The following is a 20,031-nucleotide window of genomic DNA, read 5'->3' on the forward strand; positions in this document are numbered from 1 at the left end:
AAGGGCAGCGCCTTTGTCAGCCGTCCCACATCTGCATCTCGGAGCCTCAGAGACTCCTGCCCCCAGGGAGCTCTCTCTCCTCTGGCACAGGACCTGCGTGGAGCAGAATTTCCCAGAACCTTGTTTTGCTTGTTTGAAACCGAGGCCCAGAAGGGACCGGCGACTTGTGCAGGCCCTCGGGCCATGTCTGAGGGGCCGTTGGTGCCCGGTGACCTTATATTTCACTTGCCGTGCCGTGGGGAGGGGAGCAGAGAGAGCCGGTCACAGCCAGGAAGGGGTTAAGCGCCAGTCGGAGGCAGGCGGGCCCTGGAAAGAGGCGCCTTCCTCTGGGGCAGCTGAGGCTCCCAGGCTCAGTGTTTTCTGTTCTAAATATGGACAAGGAGACAGTTATTTTTAGGAAGCAAATGGTAATGATTAGGGCTTGAAGATTCAAGTTGTCATTCAGTTATAAAAGCTGAATTCACAGGCTGCAGAAAATAGTCTTTTTCTCTCGCTGATGATAGGGTTTCTTCAAGTGCAGTGATTGTCCCCCGTGGTGAATGCACCACAGACGAGGGCCGGGAGGCGTCTCTGCCCTGGGCGGCTCGTTCTGGAAGGCGGGGAAGTCGGATGGAGCCGTTCCGCACTGTGCGGAAGGGGGGCCTCGCTGCCGCTGGGGAGGGGCGCCCCGTCCCTCGGACCGCACCTTCCTCGCGACCACGGGTGGGGCCCGTACCTCACGGGGCGAGGCCACGAGGAGGCCTGGGCTCCGGCGGCTGGAGCAGGGAGCTGGCCCCAGGCCTCCCTGCTGCGGGCCCGACCTGAGCAGGCCCCTCTGCTGAGTGGACCCTCCCGGGCTGCGCGCTCAGGGGGCCTTGGTCACCGCCGGAGTCTGGGCTTCCTCAGCAGGCGTGGGAGACCATGTGTCCCCCAGAGAGGCCGGTCGGAAGGAAACCAGAGCCTGGCCTCCCCGAGGCTCCTGGGGGTGGCGGGGGACCGCGGGGGCGGTGTCCTCTCACCGCCTGCAGGGGTGGAAGGCGAGCGCGGGTCTGCCCTGGGCTCCCCTCCCTGCCCGCTTTACCGGAACGGGGTTGAATTCACTCTCGCTGTGGCCCGCCAAGCCGGACCTGGAGCCCGTGGTGCGTTTTCTCGACACCAGCAAGGCAGGACCCTTATCAAAGACACGCTGACAGCCTAAAGAATTCAGGGGAAACGTACCCCATTTCAGGACTTCTTGCCCCAAGAAGGGGGATTACCAGGTCTGGCCTGTGTGGGTCAGCGCTGGGCATTACGGACCGAGAGAACCGGTGCTCCGGGGGGGCCCTGAAGAGAGCTGGGGGTGCAGGAAGCTGGGCCTTACCTCCGCGCTGGGACCCCAGAACAGGCTCACCCTGGAGCCGCCGTGGGGGCTCGGCTCTGGCTCTGAGGCAAGGTCGGGCCGCTTGAGAAACGATGGTGGGCACAGGAGGCGCTTGGATTCAGGAGAGGGTCAGAGCATGACCTGGGAAACAGACACCCCTGTGGGGACCTGGGGCACAGGCGGGCATCATCTGTGCTTGCCTGCGTGGGACCAGCCCAGTTCTGAGAGGATCTCCTTCCGGAAGGAGCAGAGCCTCACAGGTGAGAAGGGCCAGGAGGGGAGGCAGGGTGAAGGGGACACTGAGGACACACGAAAGCAACCTAGAGAGTGAGAGCCCACCTCCTAGTCAGGGGCTCTGTCCCTGCGACAGCCCTCCCTCCCCCAGTCAGGGGCTCTCCCCGCGGACCACCGTGAGCCCCTTCCTTCTGCCCATGAGGGGCTGCCAGGATCCCGGCCAGGCTCTTGGATACACTTCTTCCCCCATGTGAAATTCTGCACGAAATGAGGTCGCGTCGATCAGGGAAGGGACGTCGGCCTCGGTCCCCTCCGTGGTCACTCTCAAGGTCACCCGGGAAGAGTTGGACCCAAGTCTGACCCACAAGGGCAGAGAAGGTCTTCAAGCCCCACCAGCATTAGGGAGTCGAGCCCCCAAACCCCCACGGTGCTCTCCGCCCAGGTCCGCGCTCCTCTTGGAGGACCGACCCCGAGCCACGTTCTCCCTCAGGACGAGAACCCGCCGCAGCAGACTCGGCTAAGAGGGAGGGACGGGCGCGAGCTTCGTCAACCTCCGTGAGTCTCCCTTGGCCCCCAGGGAGCCATGTGATGCTGAGCAACATCCTCAGGCTTTTGGGGCCTCGTCCGAAATGAGGCAACCAACGGTGTGTTTGCCACAGCCCCCGGCCGCGTGTGTGCCAGGCCGCCGCACGCCGCCCACAGCCTAGCCCTCTCTTGGGACCCTGGGGAACACCGGGGTCCCCGAGCTCCCTCTTCTCAGCGACCTTCTGCTCACCTGGGGCTCAGCTGGGCGCTCAGCGTCGGTTGTGGGATTCTGGCCGCCTGGACCCGATGCCACATGGTTGGAGACCAGCGGCCAGGGGGGCCGAGGGGCTCCCTGGCAGCCGTGCGCCTGGCCTGCGGGGTCCAGGCTCTTCCTCCTCGAGACACAGCAGGATCTCCCCCAATCGGCCCCTGGGAGCCACGCGTGTGTCCCCGCCGGAGCTGAGAAGGACGGGCTCAAGGGCAGGCCCGGTGTGCTGGCCACCGAGCAGGTCTGTCTGAGCCCTTGCTGCCGTGTTCACAAAAATGTGCTCAGAGGGTGGTGGGGATTGTAAAAACATCAGAGGCACTCAGTAGATTCTACCTCGTCTGCATGTGGTTGATTTTTCACTGAAGATTAGGAGATCAGGTGTTGCTTTAAAATACCAGTCCAGGCGCCTGGGTGGCTCAGTGGGTTAAGCCGCTGCCTTCGGCGCAGGTCATGATCTCAGGGTCCTGGGATCGAGTCCCACATCGGGCTCTCTGCTCAGCGGGGCGCCTGCTTCCTCCTCTCTCTCTCTCTCTGTCTGCCTCTCTGCCTGCTTGTGATCTCTGTCTCTCAAATAAATAAATAAATAAATAATCTTAAAACGAACAAACAAAACCCACTTTTCACCACTGTCTGTGCTGGACACAATGCAAAACAGATTTCAGTCTGTTAGGACAGGCTCTTCCCAGGCCCAGGTCTCTGTGGGGCCTTGAGGAAACTGGAAAGTGCTAGAAAACTCGGCCCTGAACCGAGGCCTCTCCCTCCCAACCAGAAAGAATAAAAAAACACAGAAAAGGGTTAGTGTTTTGTGTTGGGAGCAAGGTTGTCTGGAAGCACCGGCAGCTTTTCTGTCATTTGGCACGTGGGCTTCCTGTGGTTATCGGTGAGGTGCAGGTGGTGAGGGGTGTGGGTGATTTGGGGGTGCAGGGGGTAGGGGTGCATTTGTGCCCATTGAGCAGGGAGGTGCCAGGCCAGCTGGGACTGCAGAGGCCCCAGTGGGAATGTCGTGGGGCCCAGGGGTGAGAGGGACCACCAGGGTGGCTGCCAGGACAGGGCCCTGGTTCGGAAACAGAGGGCTGGTCTGGGAGGTCCACTCCAGAGCCAGCAGCACCTGCTTGGGCACCTGGGAAGGAGCTAGAAGCTGCATTTTGATTAAGGCCCTCGCTGGGGGCTGGGCCGGCCCAGGCCCCGCACCCCCTGCTGTTTTCCTCAGACACTCTTGTGCCGGTGCCCGGTGCCCGCGCTGTGGTTCCCTCAGAAGCAGGCAGACGACGCCCAGCTAGGGCAGAGGGCTTTGTTGGATGGGGGGTGTTTTAGGGAGGCGCCTTTCTGTGAGCTGGACGCCAGGCCCGCACCGTGGAGGGGGCTGACGGCAGAGGAGGCCGGCGAGCCGGGAAAGGTTCTGTTGCTCCCGGAGAAGCCGTGGTGAGAACCCACGCTTCCCGGTTCACAAGTGCCGAGGAAGGGAAGGAGGGAGCTAAATTATCGCAATATTTTTACAGAGAAGTGCGGATGTGGTGGGATATAAAACGGAGAAGGTGTTTTTTCAGACTGTTCGATGTTAAAGGTTGCAATTAACTTTGCAAAGGCAGGGAAGTTGGGGGAAAGGCTCAGCGGAGATGCAGTAAATTTTGTTCAGAACAGGAAAAGGACCAGTGTGATGGCAAAGCCGATAATGGGAGAGAAAGAAAGTCTATTTCCTGTTCGGGACAATCAGCATTGGCGGCAGAGCGGGAGAAAACAGAATCTAAGAGCAGGACAGTCACGATAAGAGCAGAAGGCAGCCGGGGCAGGATTAAGGTCTGAGCCCGGAGGACGGGCACAGAGGGGTCCTGGCTGGGGGGAGTGCCAGGAAGGGGAGCGGATCAGGGAGGCGTGGCAGGGACAGAGCGGGGCCCCACGAGTGGGGACCAGAGCAAGCACAGGGTGGCCTCAGAGTGCTTGGCTGGGAACACAGGAGGAGAAGGGGTCCTCGTGCAAACACAGACAAGGCTGGACACAGACGATGACCCGGAGGGAGCTGCCCTTTGCAGTTTCTGAGTGCCTTGGAGAGGCCCCGGAAGACTTGCACCACGATGCTGTTTAGAGCCTCCTGTGGCCGTCTGCCCGGCATTACCCGGACGACAGAGCTCCTGGGGGCTGCGGACCACCCCAGGGACACACCAGCCCCAGGCCGTCCGGGCTCAGAGCTGCATTTCCGATTAAGGCCCTTGCTGGGGGTATGGGCCGGCCCAGGACGTGCTGCTGACCTTAGGCTGGGTTCGCGAGACACACCCTGCAGCTCGCGGCTCTCCGGATGCTGAGGGGAAGCCCTCGGGGGGCTGGGCGGTCTCTGGTCCTACGGCTGCAGGGAAGTAATCCTGCCACCCCAAGGGGCTTGGAGGCGTCCTGCACGGAAACCTCTGGAGGAGACCCCCCAGCCCAGCAAAACCATCACAGGGGCCTTGAGAGCAGGTGCCTGCTGAGCCCCCACGGCAGGCCACAGAACCCGAGACTGCGTGCGGCGCGTTTCAGCCTCTGCCCACGCAGGGTTTGTGACACAGACGGGGGACCTGGGGCAGCCATCACAGGCCCGCCCTGCGTGCGCCTCGGCCCAGGGCCGCCCCCGAAGGACCCAGACTGAGTCTGACACCCACCGTCGCCCGGTTCTACGTAACCAACGGAACACAACCTTGGAGAACGCTGCGGGGCGGCTGGGGAGGGGCCCCCGGGGAGACCCCGGCGGGAGGGAGACCGGGTTCCGCAGTGAGGAGCTCAGACCGGCCGGCAGAGCTTCTGAGAAGCCGCCGGCCTGGCTCCTGACACGCAGGCACACGGGGCCTCCTTCCCGGCCACCGGCCTCCACGGGCTCCCTCTGGGTCTCCCCGCAGGGTCGGCGTCTCCTCACGCGGACGCGCCGGCCTCTCCCCCTGTGCCTCACAGCTGCGGGTCGCGAACAACGCGGGGGTCGGCGGCGATTTGAGGAGTGAACCGGCTCCGTTAACCGCGGTGCCGCGAGCTTGCCGCTGGATGGATGGACGCGACGGGGCTCCGGCCCCGGGCAGAGTCCGCCGGGGAGGGGTGTGACGGGCACGTCCTGTGGGGACGACCGGCCTGCCACGACGCCCCCGGCACCCCCTCCCCACTCGGCCGCGCTCCCGAACGCCTTCTCGTGTTCGGCTTTTCCTTGGAGGGACATTAAACACCTCAAAACGGCGTGGCCGACCCCGATACTCGACTCCGCTCTGTCCAGGGACGAAGGACTGAGGCAAATTATAACCCATCTTGGCATGTTTTGTCTTGTAAGGCAAGTCCCAGAGGACAAGAATAGAAAATGTGGAGCAGAACAGCTGGGGTGTGGGGCGCCGCGCCTGCCCCCGAAGGCCTGAGATCTGGGTGTGAGCCCAGGGGAAGGTCGTGGGAATCGTCCAGGAAAACACACCCCGTAAATGGGTCTGGGTCTTGGCAGGCCACTGTGGGCTCCAGCCTCCCCACCCCCACCCCAGCCCCTGATCGCAGCCCTGCAGGGGGGCCCGCAGCGTCTGGTCTCACGCGGGTAATCGGGAAGGTGGCTTTGAGGTTTCCGTAAGAAGAAAGGGATCCTGGGGGAGGGCCTGGTTTAGGGTGGCTTCTGGCAGCCAGGGTGTCTGGTGGGGCAACAGAGGACACGTGGGCAGTGGGCAAACTCGGACCACCCTGGCCCCAGCCACGGAGGGTTTTGGGGAGGGCAGAGTTCAGACCAGGGCAGCAGCCCTAGGTGGGTCTGGGGCAGGAGTGAGAGGCCTGAGCAGGCCTTTACACGCGGACGAAGGAGCTGGGCCGCAGGAAGGACGCGGCTGAATTTCTGCTTCGGTGGCGTAGGCAGAGCAGCCACAGAACGAGGCCGGCGTGGACGAGGTCCGGACGTCCCTCGGCTCGGGGCAGGAGAGAGATACTTCCGACACCTCGGGAAGAAGAAACACAGCGTCCACCAGGAAACGGCCAAATCAACTCGACTGATTGACCAGAGCAGAAACGCGCGTGACCCACGAACGTTCAGGAGCAGCCGCATCGCAGGAGCTCGGAGGACGCGGCGGGGAAGGCAGATCCCCCTCTCGGGAGGAGGAGGAAAGCGTGACGGAGCCGTCCGTGGGGGCCTCTCAGACCCTTTCAGGAGATGGTGCCTCGCGACAGGCATCCGGGGGCCGGCGGGCACCAGGCACCGAGTTTAAGCCGCACACGCTCCCCGACCCCTGCGCCCCTCCTCCCACCGAGCCCTGCGGGAACGCGCGCAGAGCTCCACGCAGCGGGAGACGCCCGGGAGCGAAAGCGGTCTGGCCACGGGCGAAGCTGCTCCCGCCGCGGCTGCAGGGGAGACGGTGGGCCTGGCCGCGCTGGGGGGCTTGTCTGAAACGGACTCAGAAATTAATTTCACCCAAATATTTGGTACATCACAGTCTCTTAAAAGTATGCATCATAGATTTAATAGACATTAGAATGGCATTTTTAATATTTTTTAGGTGTTTATAATCAATTCTCTTGTCTAGGCTTCTTGGCTAAAACTTTCTTGTATTGGGTGAAGAATTAGCAGTAGCTCCCCATGTTGCTTTAAATAATTTACTGCTGTCCTGGGTTCTGTTTGAAACTCAGAGATCTCGGTCTCTCCGGTCCTGATGTCCTGGGGTCACGGGGCCGGCGGGTTTGGAGACAGACACACTCGTTCCAGGTCGGCAGAGAAGGACTGAGCAGTGAGAACCGCGCATTTAAACTTCGTGGCAACATCTTCATTTAAAAGTCTCTGTTACTCCTTTTCCACCCCTAGATTCAGTTCCCGAATTTACTGGCCTGCGGCACAGGCCCGGACTTCCCAGAAGCGCCCTGGTGGGGACCACCCACTGGCTCCCAGGAGGGTGACATGTGTGACAGAAAGAGCCCTCAGTACCCACGTCCCCAGGCCCTTCGGGGCACGGGCCACCGGCAGCGACCACATCCATGTGGCCCCAGGAGGGTGGGTGAGCCTGGCAGCCCTGGACGCCGCTGTCGGTCCTCACCAGCCTCCGGTGGGGGGCAGAGCACGGACGCACGGTGGTCCCGGGCACCAGGTCCCACAGAGCGCGGCTCCCGGTCCCGCCCCTGGTTCTGCCCTCCTGCAGGGCCCACACCTGTCTGTAGCTGGTTTTTATATCAAATGACAACCCTTGAAATCCTTTTTAATAAAAATGTGGGAAATGGAAACAGGAGCAGGCACCGGCCTGTGCTCGGAGGCCGCTCGTGTGTGTGCGTGGACGTGCAGCCACAGGGACAGCGGGCTTTCGGAGCCACCATGGTGGAGGAGAGGGCGCGGCGTCAGGCTGGGAACGTCCTGCCTGTCGCCGCCGGTCCTGTGGGGCCGGCCTCGCTGCCCATGGCTGCGGCTGCCAGGACTGCCGAGCCGGGGCCCAAGCTCCTCGCAGCTGGCCTCCACGTGGACGCGTGTGTGCCTCAGGGCAGGCGCTGAGAAACGCCGGCAGCTGCTGACCCTCTGTGGGGCCCACAGCCGGCTGTGGAGGGCCGACAGGTTGGGGGCACGGGCGGCTCACAGCAAGGCTGGGCCCTGGCTCGGGCTGTGCTGTGTGTCTCCCGGGGTGAGCTCCCTGTGGACGGGGCCCCCTGAAGCGCGGGGCCTCCCGGACAGCCCGGCCTCCTGCCTCCGGGTGTGGAGGCTACCCAAGTGTGTCCCTGTCCCTGCAGCTCCGTGAGCCGTCCTGCCCCACACGCCCCCAGGTGTGTCCACTCGGCGAGCCGTGGCTGTGGCCTGCAGACCTCCGGCCCCGCTTGCTTCTGGGGGTCAGCCGGCGACACGCCCTCCCCGTGCCACGGAGGCTCTCTGCTCTCACTGCCTCCCGTCCGAGCTCTGGCCTGGCGGAGGCCTTCGTGCCCCAAACCAGCTCGCCTCGTGCGGGCTCTGCGCCCAGCCCTTCCTGTGTGGCACCGCAAGGCCCTCTGCAGTGTTCCTCTGTTTCTCCGAAGCCACAACAAGCCTGCCTCCCCGACCTCCAGAAACGGCCCCTGATCTCGGACTTTGTCTTGGTGCCGTGCTCCCCAACCCAGGAGTCCCCCTTTCACGCCTGCGGCTGTGGGCGTGGCCCCCACACGGTCAGGCCTGCTGTGGACCCGCTCCCACCGCTGGGTCCCTCATGCCCCAGGCTCAGGCTCGCCGGATGCCACTGCCCAGGGGACTCTAGACCAGCCGCCGCCCTTCCCTGCGCTCCCTGCGTTCTTCTTCGGCTGACGGCAGACGTCCCGAGGGTAAGGCCATCCTGGGCCTCCGTGGCCTGTCCAGTGGCTCTTGGAATAGCTCCAATCCTGGTGGGCTACTGGATGCACCGGCCACAGCGCAGGGCGTGAGGGATGTGCCCGTGGGACCCGTTCCCCCGGAGGCTGAGGTGCTACTGGGCAGCCGTGGGAAGGAGCCGCAGGCCCCTGGCACCCAGCTCGCAGGACAGGGCAGGTGTCCGCCCGCACGGCCAGGGCCACTGGGTGCACGCTGCTTCTGGCCCACGTGTGGCCCAGGCTGCGGCATCTTTTGGTAGGTCCGCCTCCTGCTTCCCACGAGAGCAGGGCTCTCGCCGCCATGCCCAGGCTGGGCAAAGGCTGTAGATCCTGTGGTTTTCTGTGTGAAGCCTCCATGATCTGTAAATATGTGTAACTAGTAGACAGACAGTTGGAAACACTTCACTGAAAATGCGGAGATTAACCACATTGTGCCGGGCACCAGCAACTGCTCGAAAATTTTACCGAAGTTGCATTCTCTCCTCAGCGATGGAAGATTCATTCCCGGCCGTGCCTCTGTGGTGGCCTCTCGGTATCTTGGGCCGGAGGAGAACAAGGGTCGTCCGAAATCAAGCACAGTGATTTCGCAAGAGCTCAGGCGCAGAGCAATTCGGGAAGCATTTTAATCCAAATGTCTTTAAATCTTGCATAAAGACTCGGTTTGAGAGAGACAAGGACGGTGCCCGAGTCTTCTCGGCTCTTCTGCTGGACGCGTGTTTGCTGGTGTCTATGCTGGGCCTGGCACGTGGGTTCAGAACCGGGTCCTGGATCTTGAGAAACCCGTGCCGCGGTCGGGAGACAGCAGAGACGGAGCGAGGACAGCAAGTGCCGTGTCGAGCGGCGACCGTGCAAGCGACGGTGGGAGCTGAGGACGGCCGCGTGGGGTCCGAGGGGTGCGGGAGGCCCCGGCGTGGGAGGCCCCCGGCGGGCTGGGGGGTCGGCGTGGATGCGGGGCAGGGATGCCGGGCGCAGAGCCGCGGGGCCGTGAGGACAGCGGGCCCGCAGCCTCGGAGCCGGCGAGGGCCCCAGCGCTCTCTGCCTTCTGCCCCCGCGGACACCACGCTCGCCCTCATGTGCCTCATGTGCCTCCGCGGCCGCGCTTGCTGCAGGCGCGTTTGGAAGCGAGCGCCGGGGCCCACGCCGCCGTCTGCAGAACAGTTTCTGTTTCCGCGACTGGCTCCACGGGGCATCCTAGGATCTGGGGTGCCGTCCCCCTGGGACAGCCCACGCCAGCACGCGTGGGTCAGGGCAGTGGGACCCTTCTGGAGGCTTCGCCGTGAGGCCTTGGCCGCGCCTTTACGCCAGCGGCCCGTGGAGCGGGTCTGGGGTCAGCCCTGCAGCGCTCGCCCGCCCGGGAGCGATGCGCCTAGACCTACCCCCAGCCCACGAGCCGTTCCCACAGACGGTTGGTGACTATTGTGCTTTCCCGGAACTTCCAGGCGTAATGGAGACGCTCAGCTCTCCCCACAGAGTGATTTCAAGGTGTGTCATTGCCTGACAGGACCACACAGCAGGCACCGGCAGTGACGTCCCAAGACGTTCTCGGAACGCGGAGGGCGGCTGGTGACTCAGAGCAAGGTCTGCGCGCTGTTCCCGACACGCGTGTGCCCCATTTTCTCTCCAGGGTCACACCGGGGCCTTCCAGGCGCCTCTCCCTCGAGTCCAGAAGCTCTTATTTCTCCGCCGGCGGAGACGCACCTGGGCTGTCCCAGCTGGGCCGTTTGCACACCTCGGCCCTCCCGTCCGAGAAACGGGGAGATGGTAGGAGCGCCTCGCAGGGCCTCTGGGGACCGACGGTGCTAAGGCGCAGGACACAGAGGCCATGCTTGTCTCCCCGGAAGCGGGAGCCCAAACGCTGGGTAGGACAAGCCTTCTTTGTGGTTCGTGTTTCCAACCCACGAACGGATTCACTACAGAGGGCCAGACGCAGCGGGGATGCTGAGGATGCGAAAACGCAGCGTTCGCTTCTCTTCCAACCGCTGAGGGTCCAGAAGCCACGGTGGAGGCGCCCGGAGACCGGAGGGCCCACCTGTCGAGGGTGCTGGTTGGCCGCTGCGGATGGGCTCGGGCGGGGGGCACCAGCCTAAAAAGCACTTTTCCTGTTGCAATCGGTCCAAGGGCCCCTCCTGGTTTTGCAGCACAATCCTCCTCTCCAGTCGACCCTGAGAACTCCGTGGCCTCACGCTGAGCCGTCTACGTCTTGCCTTATTCAAGCCTGATTGTCTGGGAGGGGACCTCTCCTTTGAGCCGGCTCTCCAACAGCTCTCCGGCGCCCCAGCCCAACCTCCTCATTAACGCCCTGGGTCCCCGATGTCTGAGCTTCCCAGGCACTCGGAAGAAGAAAACCTGTAAATAAACGTGCGACAGTGACTGTCTCCAGCCGTTTCCAGCCAGTCCACAAACAAGCTGCTGGTTGTTCAGAGCTAAAGTCTGATTCTTTACAGGTGAACTTCCTGCACGTGTAGGACATGCCACTGTCCACCCCCCGTACGTGGCCCGCAGGTGTGGGAGCAGCTGCCCCACATGGGCAGGGCCGATGTCCCGCTGCCAGCAGCCCGACTCTTCCAGGTTCCGCAGGAGGTGCCCAGATGCCGGAGAAACACGCCCAGGAACACTGATGTGGAAAATGGAATTAGAAATAAAGCAGACAAGCCTCTTGGTCCAAGGCTTGAAAATCGAGGGATTTGGTAAAGACGCTGAAAGTCACACACAAACCATGCATTTGGGACAATGAAGTCCAGCTCCCCTGGGCCCACAGGCGACGGCGACTGGCCCCGGCAGCCCTGGGCCTCCCTGGGGGACCCTCTCACGTCTCTGCCTCTTCATCAGACAAACAAGAGGGAAAATAACGCTTCACAGGGATGGGAGCAAGGCCAGTGTGGATCCTCATCCGTGCTCGGCCCCGACGGCTGGTGACTAGAGGGAGGTCTGAGTTCATCTTAGGACATTTCCCTCTGAAAGCTCTGTCAGCCTCCATGCCCGTGTTAGAGCAGGGTCCGTCTTAGCTGTGTGCCGGCTCGGGTTTTGGCTTTCGCTTAGGGAAAGAGGTAAGCCCGTGTCTGTGCCTGTCCCATGCGGAGAGGGAGCGGGCGGAGAGGGCGAGGCAGGCCAGCCAGGCAACGCTCTGCTCTCATTCGCTGACCTCTGGGGATGACTCGTCCCCTCTGTGATCTGAGAAGCTGAGTGTGCTTTCTTGGGGGAGGACAGAGCAGGAGCTGTGACCTACCAGAGGCACCTGTGGGTGCAGGTTGGAAACTTGGCAAGGTCTCAGCGCCCCGCTGGGGGACCCTGGTTGTTCTGAGCCCCGTCTCAGCAGCCGGGGATAGTGTAGGCCTGTGGTACGTGGATCTCAGGAGCTTCAGCACGCAGTTAGGGACCTGTCTGCTTGGCGGTCCCACACTTGAGGTGGGGCTCCATGCTTTCCCCTCTCATGACCCGAGAGGCACAGCTGGGAGATGGAGGAGTGAGCGCCGATAAGTGCCTTTACAGAGCCCTGGCCTCCGCGCTGGCAAGGGGTGGCGATGTTAGCCCCGTGGAACTGCTTCTTGGATCAGCTGGGACAACACACAGCACTGCTAGAGCACCTTTGTATTACTTGCCACGTTCCCACAGCGTCAAAACCAATTTCCCACACTCCCCAAATCTGTCAAGAAGCAGAGGCAGAGCCAGGCCTGGCCCATGACTGCTGTCCTCTAGCCAGATGTGGCTGCAGCCTTTGCTCTGTGACCTCTGTCCCCACAAAGCAAGCCCCCCTTCAGGTGACGTTCTCTTCACGACAGGTGTGCAAGGGGGGCTTCCAGCCTGGTTCTCAGACCAGGAGGACCCCATGAGGCTTTTGGTGCTGCTGCTGCTTCCCCGACTCCTGCTGTTCCCCCTGCTGCTGCTGCTCCCCCTGTGGCTGCTACTCCCTCAGCAGCTACTACTCCCCCAGCTGCTGCTGCTCCCCCAGCTGCTGCTGCTGCTCCCCCAGCTGCTGCTGCTGCTCCCCCTGCTGCTGCTGCTTCCCCTGTGGCTGCTACTCCCCTGGCGGCTGCTGCTCCCCCTGCTGCTACTCCCCCTGCTGCTGCTGCTGCTCCCCCGGCGGCTGCTGCTCCCCCGGCTGCTGCTACTCCTCCACTCTCTTCCCTTGTCCCTCCTTCTCTCCCTCCCACTCTTGTCCCTCTCTCGTCCCTACCCCTCCTCTCTTCTCCCTTCCCACCCCCATCCTCCCTCACTTCCTCCTCACCCCCCCTTTACCCTCCTCCCTCCCCTCCGCCTCCACCCCTGCTCCTGCCGTCCTGGTGCTGAGCTCCCATGCTGAAGAGAGCTGGGCGTTGGGGAGGGCAGCACCGTTGTGCGGGAAGAACAGACTCTGAAGACCTGTCTGGCCCAGAGGTCAGGAGGTCGCTGCTGGCGGGAGGGGCCCGGGCAGCAGATTGGGAGCCCCCTGCCCCTCCACCATCATTTAGACAAACAAGCAGATGGCCGGTGTCAGCGGGGACAAAGAGCCATCTGTGCAGCGAGGCCGCCCCACCTCTCTCTCACAGGCGACTTTATGAAAGCCTCGGCTGGAGGCAGCGCTGCCCCACGGCCAGCTTGGACGTCCGAGGACCAGGCCGCGCTGTGTGTCCTCTGCCTGGAGGCCGCCCGGAGGCCACCAGGCCAGGCTCAGGCCGCGGGGCGTTGGGTCGGCTGTGTTCACAACAGGACCCTTGTTTTCTGGGAGGACCCGTCCACGCGGCGGGGCGACTCAGATTAGGTTGATGGAATTTGTCCTCTGAGCCGCCCTCCCCCTCCCTCCCTCCCTCCCCCTCCTTGCTTCCCCTCCACCCCTCCTCCCTCCCTCCATCTCCATCTCTCCGCTAGAGCGCCGGGTGTGTTTCCTGGCACATCGCCGCGGGGAATGGAAGGCGGCCGAACCAGAGAGGCGGCGGCTCTGCCTGCCTCACCCCTTCCCCTGGCTGTGCAAGGCTGTTTCTGGGGCTCAGGCCTCAGGCATGTTGACATCTGCCCCCATGGAATGGGGCTGTCCACCGGCCACGCAACGCCTGAAGAGGCAGCAGGAGGGACTGGACGTGTCCTGGGCATTCCCTCTGCGACGTGGTGCTGTCCAGTGCGGCTGCTGGACCTGGCACAGATGAGGGAAGGCAGAGGCAGGTGGGGAAACACACAGTGGCATCCGCCATTGCTTCCCAGGGGTCAGGTCCAGAGCTGTGGCCACACATCAGGGGCCTCGACCCTGTGTCCTCAGACCCGACCCAGCCCCCAACCCCCACGCCTCCAACTTGCCTTCCTCTCTGGCAACCTCCCACCACTGCTGAGGAAGGACACTGAACATTTCAACCTCCTGTCCGTCGATACTCATGTAAAAAAGGACAGAAACAAGGCACAACAGAAATGAAATTAAAAATTCAAAGATAAAAAGTGCAGGTTCCCAATTTTATTACTGTATTCAGCAGATAAGAAACTATGTTTCAAACAGTAAAATCAGGACAGACGTGACAGAGGAAAGTGGAGAACTCAGGCAGGCTCTGCACAGTTCGTGAAGGAGCAGGTGTGGGCGAGCGTGGCGGAGAGCTCCCGTCCCCCTCACGACGTGGCGACCCGCGATCAGAGCTGAACGGAATATTGTGGGTCAGACGCCAGTTTCTGATTAAATGCCCGTCTGTGCCCACCTGCTGGTTCCGTGTGAACAGGTCTCTTGGGTGACAAATGAGCTCGGATTGTGCTTCCCTTGCTGGTTTTGGTTTGGTTGGACTGAGGCCGTGGAGGGGCGGCGTCCCCTCTGCTCTAACAAGGGCCGGGGAGGAGAAAACAGTCTCCCACGTGTGGGTGGGACGGAAGGAGAGCGCAGGTGTCCACGTCTAATGCTTCTTGCAGTGAAGCAGGTGATGTCCAGCTCCTCAGGCCGACCTCTGTCCTCCCTCTGGAGCCACAGCAGCGTCCCGCACTCCAGTTCGGGGCTGCACTGACCGACGACGACTGAGCTGGGGTCCAGGTGCCACGTGCTTGTGGGGCCACTGCGCTCTGCTGGCTGGGTGGGTGGGTGCGGGCACCCGCTCTGCTGGCTGCGGGCACCCGCTCTGCTGGCTGCCCGGACACCTGCCCCCCGGGGCCCCACGGAGCACGCAGGCCGGTGGGAGACGGCGGTCAGGCCACCCCGTGGCACCGGCCTCCCGCAGACGGGACCGCACCGGAAGCGCAGGCTGCGGCACCCAGCGATGGAGGGCACAGAAAATCGTGTCTCCCACAGTGCACGCCGGCCCTCCCGCTCGCTTTCAGCACGTCTGGGACTCTGTTTCCTCATCTCTGAAATGGGCATGACCGCCCAGACCCCACAGGCTGTTGGATCGCTGAGCGGAAGGGGCCACGGCAGCCAGCGGCTCCGTGGAGAGGCCAAGCCCGAGATGCTTCCGCACAGTCCTGAGCTGTGAACGGAGCTCCCGGGGGGGGGAGGGGAGGGCAGACGTCTCCCCTCCCCTCTGCTCTGACCAGAAACGTGGGGACGGAGGAGTCCCAGGCTGTGCTCTGTGGATGGCCCGTCTGGTGCTTCCTCAAAGCCTCTCCATGCCTCTCGCTGAGAGTGTTTTCTGAGTGTCTTCATGAAGTTTATGAAAGAATTTATTTCAAAACAGGAAATGGAGCTTTGTTTTCTCTTGAGAATAAACCAAATCAAACACCAAGATACTCCTGATTAGTCCAGAATTCAAAACCCAGGAGGCTTTACCAAGTTCTAAAATAGTCTCACGGTGTTTTCTCAAAGGCGTCCCGAGGGGCGAGCCCATCGGATTGGGGTGGGTGAGGACGCCCTGACCTTTCACCCTTGAACCCCAGCCAGCAAAAATTAAACAAGCGAAAACCACTTCTGAAGTTGAAGGAACATCTTGTCTTTTTCTTTTGAGAAGTTCGTCTGCTGCTCTTCCTAGCGTGGCAGCGTCTAAACAGCAGGGCGGTCCCGGGGACAAGGCGGGGACGGCCCCTCACCCCGGCCCCTTCCCCCGCACCCGCAGCCCCACCACACGCTGCTCTCTTCTCTGCAGAAACAGAAACAGCAAATGTGGCTCAGGACGCCAGGAGCCTGTCCCGCGGGGCCGGGACACCAGACGGCTGGCTCCGGAAGCGACTGCCGTCCACAGGAACACGGGGCTTCCCACGGGGCCACCAGCCAGCGATGCCTGTCCACACGCCCTCTCCTGCCCTCTCTCTTGGAGGTCAGGGGCGGCCCTCCTCAGGGGTCGTCTGGATGACCGCTGTCCGGAGAGCTCCCGGTGCTGACGCCTTACTGCCCAGCCCTGCCCAAGCCGGGAGCTCTGACGCCTACCAGCGTGGGGGACCCAGGAGGGAGAGGGGCCATGGTGCCCGGACTCCAGGCTGCATTTCTGCCCTGCCCAGTCCCTCCTCTGTCCCCACCGCTGTGGCCTGGACTGTGTCCCCCAAAGTTCACATGCTGCTGTTTGGAGGTGAGCTCCTGGGGAGGTGACCGGGTCAGATGAGGCCCCGTGGGAATGGCGGCCATGCAGATTCTCCTGGTCCCGGGTTTCAGACCGTCCCCTGGACAGACTCTAATCAGGACAGACTTCTATGTTAGGTGTCGGAAGCCCGAGGTCTCCTCCTGTCGGCAGCCTGCACCACGCCTCCGCCCGGAGCCTGGCTCTGTCCTGCTCTTAAGGAGGGCTCATTCTTCAGGCCGCCCCACGGTGCCTTCCGGTGAGCCTCCCCCTGGCAGCGTGAGCCCCCACCTTCCCGGCATGCACTCCCTGCCCCGGCCTGCGCAGGGCCCCACGGACCGGCTCACCCAGCCATGTGTGCAGACCCAGCACCGGCGTCCACGGTGGGGGGGGGGGTGACCCTAGCTGCAAACCGAGTCCAAGCCAGCACCCAGTGCCCTCGTGGCCTGTTCTTAACCTCAGGTGCTGAGGAAAACTCAAGGCCACACAGAGGCCTTGTATAGGTTCTAAAACCTTTTCTGTAAAGTGCCCCCCGCCCCGTGAGTCTGAAGGCCGAGCCTCGTGTCTGGGAGACCAGTGCGGGTCCTTCCCTTCCACTCCCACGGCTGGAGGGTCTCTGCCGCGCTCAGCCCGCCTGGATCCTTGGGCCAAAGATAAGTGAGCTGTGGCCCCCGACGGTCGCTGGCTCACGTGCTCCAGATAACTAACAACAACGACAGAGTGCGTATCGGAATAGGGACCGCTCAGAGGACCCAGGTCCGTCTTCATCCAGAGAGCTGAGACAGACGCATGGGAACGCGTCCCCAGGGACAGTCGGGAGCTCCTGGACGGCAGCGGGCTCTGGTTTGGGGTGCGGGGCCAAGCCTAAAAGGCAGCCCCCGGGCCCGTCCACTCCGGGCCCACGGGAGCCTAGGAGGGCGGGGAGGTCACTGAGTGGTTCTCCTCTGGGCTGAGACGGCCTGGGGAAGGGTCCCGATGCGGGTTGTGTGAGGGGCTGACTGGAGGTGACCACAGGGGTCCAGGCGGGAGTCGAGATGCAGGGACCTCAGTGGTCCCACAGGAGGAAGGAGAGCAGCTTGGAGAACAGTGTGTCACCGTGGAGCAGAAGCTCATTTTCTCTCTCTTTATTGATGACATCTTGGCAGCAGGATGTGCCTTACTCTGAAGATCTCTTTAGAAATGTTAATGCAAGTTCTGTTCCAGCTCCCAGCCTCGTCCGGGACCTTCTCACCTGCCGTGGTGGGTGCGGGGCCTTCTCACCTGCCGTGGTGGGTGCGGGGCCTTCTCACCTGCCGTGGTGGGTGCGGGGCCTTCTCACCTGCCGTGGTGGGTGCGGGGCCTTCTCACCTGCCGTGGTGGGTGCGGGGCCTTCTCACCTGCTGTGAGCGACCGCAGACACTCCTCTCCGCAAGGCTGGGACGCCCTTGACTTTCCGTCCTCACCAGCCCTCATCCCGCTCTGGGGAAGTGTTGCCCGTGGATTTGACGGGGTAGGTCAGTTTCTGGGGGAAAAGCAGTTAGGATAAGTGCAGGACGGTCCTGAAGCTAGGAAACCAGTAACAGAATAATCAAGTCTATTTGTGTCTCTCTCCCCATGACATGATTTTCCCATTTGCAAAATCAGAATCAGAAAAATAAATGGGATGGTGGGGGAGGGGTGGCGTCTGGTGGCTCCATCGGTGAAGCGTCTGCCTTCGGCTCAGGTCATAATCTCGGTGTCCTGGGATCGAGTCCTGCCTTGGGCTCCCTGCTCAGTGGGGAGCCTGCCTCTTCCTCTCTCTGCCTGTCCCCACTCCTCATGCTCTCTCTTTCTCAAATAAAGAAATAAAATCTTAAAAAAAAAGAGAGTAAATGGGGTGTTTCAGAGAAACTTCATCTGCACTCACCAAAGGCAAGGTCATTTCCTAAACCAAAATACTGTCTAGGTAATTCTGTGAGGTTTTTTTAGCCGTCTGTCCTCAAAGGCAGACTGACCAGAGCCTGGAGCTCAGGAGGGGTGTTCCTGTGGAGCTGCCGTGCCATCCGCTCCCTCTGCTTAGAAGTTAGCGTGAAATAAGTTCAGTAATGTGCGTAAGGTTGTGTTTAATAAAAGGTACTTGACCAGAGAACAGCATTCATCTGATGGCTTTGGGGAAGACAGGAGGATAGTCTGATCCTAAGGGTGTAACAGGAGGCTGAGAACCATGGCCTGTTCCGCAGGCCATAGAGCCCAGCCTTGGTCACTAGGACAAGGTCAGGGCCAGGAGCAAGGATTAGCCCGCACAGCAACCCGGTCTGAGCCAAGACGGCTGATCACAAGGGGACAGGAATAAGGCCTGGGGCTGCCTTGGGTTCTTGCACATGTGTGTGTCCACGAATGCATCTGTGTGTGTGGAATGTGGTGTGTGTGAGTGTGTGCTGCACAGTGTGGACAAACGTGACTTCGTGTGGCCGGTCAGCGAACAGTCCATGGCAGGAATCAGGAGCTGGAGGGAAGTCGATTTGGGGACCGTCTGAATTCCTTTTCTGAGGGTCTAGAATGCACCCCCTTTAGCTCAGACATTTGGCCCCCAGCAAAGATGGCTGATGGGAGAGTGTGGCCAAGACGGCCCTTCGTGGGGTCCTAACCTGAGTCTTTGCCCCTCGCGAGCAGTCGGCCGAGCAGAGGGTGCCGGAGAGACGGCCACGTTCCCAGTGCATGGGCTGCTCTAGTTCAGTTTGATCGTTGTGATTCTGCTCAATTAATGCTAATTGACTATAAGAAACACATTTCTTGAGGTTTTTCTCTGCAAAACATGTATCCAGTTACACAGTGGTGGATCCCCAGTGAACGTTCTCAGTGAACGGTGCCCAGACAGACCTTTTGAGAACAAGACGAAAAGCATGTTTCCGAGCAGCCGTTGAGGCGGGGAGAGGTCAGTGTCCGCCGCGGCTCCTCTCCCACCGGGCCGGGTTTCCGCGAGGCCCACTTAATGCCCTGTTGATCCCAGAGCCAGGACGAAGGGCCACAGGGTGCTACCGCGAGAGACAGGCCAGGCCCTGCCCCAGGGGACGCGCCGTGCTGCCGTGGACGGGGCTGTGCGCCCCGGGGGGGACACGAAGGGGCCTCAGGGCCCTGCAGACGCGCGCCCTCTGAAGGTCCTCGGGGAAGACCGCTCTGTGAAAGTGTGTTTGGTCGAGACTCACGTGGGGGACGGGACAAGCCAGTGACAGTCTGCGTGAGGAGCAAGGGTCACGCCCCCGGGACGGACCTCAGCTGGCCCGGTGAGGCGCTCGGGGCCAGGCGGGAAGGAGCTGAGCTTCAGAGGGAGGCAGAGCGGGGGGAGCTCCATGAGGAAAATGAACTTAGCTCATCTGAGAGGCGGAAGCCTGTTGCAAGGTCTTCGCCGAGGCGGCCACGGTGCACAGCTCGGAAGTGGATTGACCCCGCGGTTTTCAGTCCCCAGCTGCGAACCGCCACCACCACCTCCGTGGCGTGTTCCCGTCGTCCTGGACGGCCCTGAACTATCGCCTCCCCAGACCGCAGCCCTAAGGAATGAATAATCTATTTCTGGTCGTGCGGCTTTCTGCATTCTGGACGTTTCCTATCCACGCAGTCATGGTACGTGGCCTGTGTGACCCGCTTGCCCCCAGCATGCTGCTTTCCGGGACCCCGGGTGGGGCACGGGTCAGCCCCCCGCCCCTTCCTGTTGCCGAACCGCGTTCCCCAGTGCGACGGCCCTTAGCTCCCGCGTCCGTTCCTCAGCGGAGGCCCACTGGGCTGCTCCCAGGTCTCCGCGTCTGTGTCCCCGTAACCCGTGTGCGGCTCGTGCGAGTGCTCGGCTCCCGCGCTCCTGCGGCCGACGCTCCGGGTCGCTGGGACTCCGCGTCCCCCTCGGGGGCCGCCAGGCTGCTGTGCTAAGCGAAGCGGGACGCGGCGCAGACTGGCTTGCGGTCCTCTCCCAACCCCGGACTCCGCGCGGCGTCTGGACAGGGCACGGCGGGGCGGCCGGC

The sequence above is a fragment of the Neovison vison genome, chromosome 1 (assembly GCF_020171115.1).
Source record: "Neovison vison isolate M4711 chromosome 1, ASM_NN_V1, whole genome shotgun sequence".
NCBI lineage: Eukaryota > Metazoa > Chordata > Mammalia > Carnivora > Mustelidae > Neogale > Neogale vison.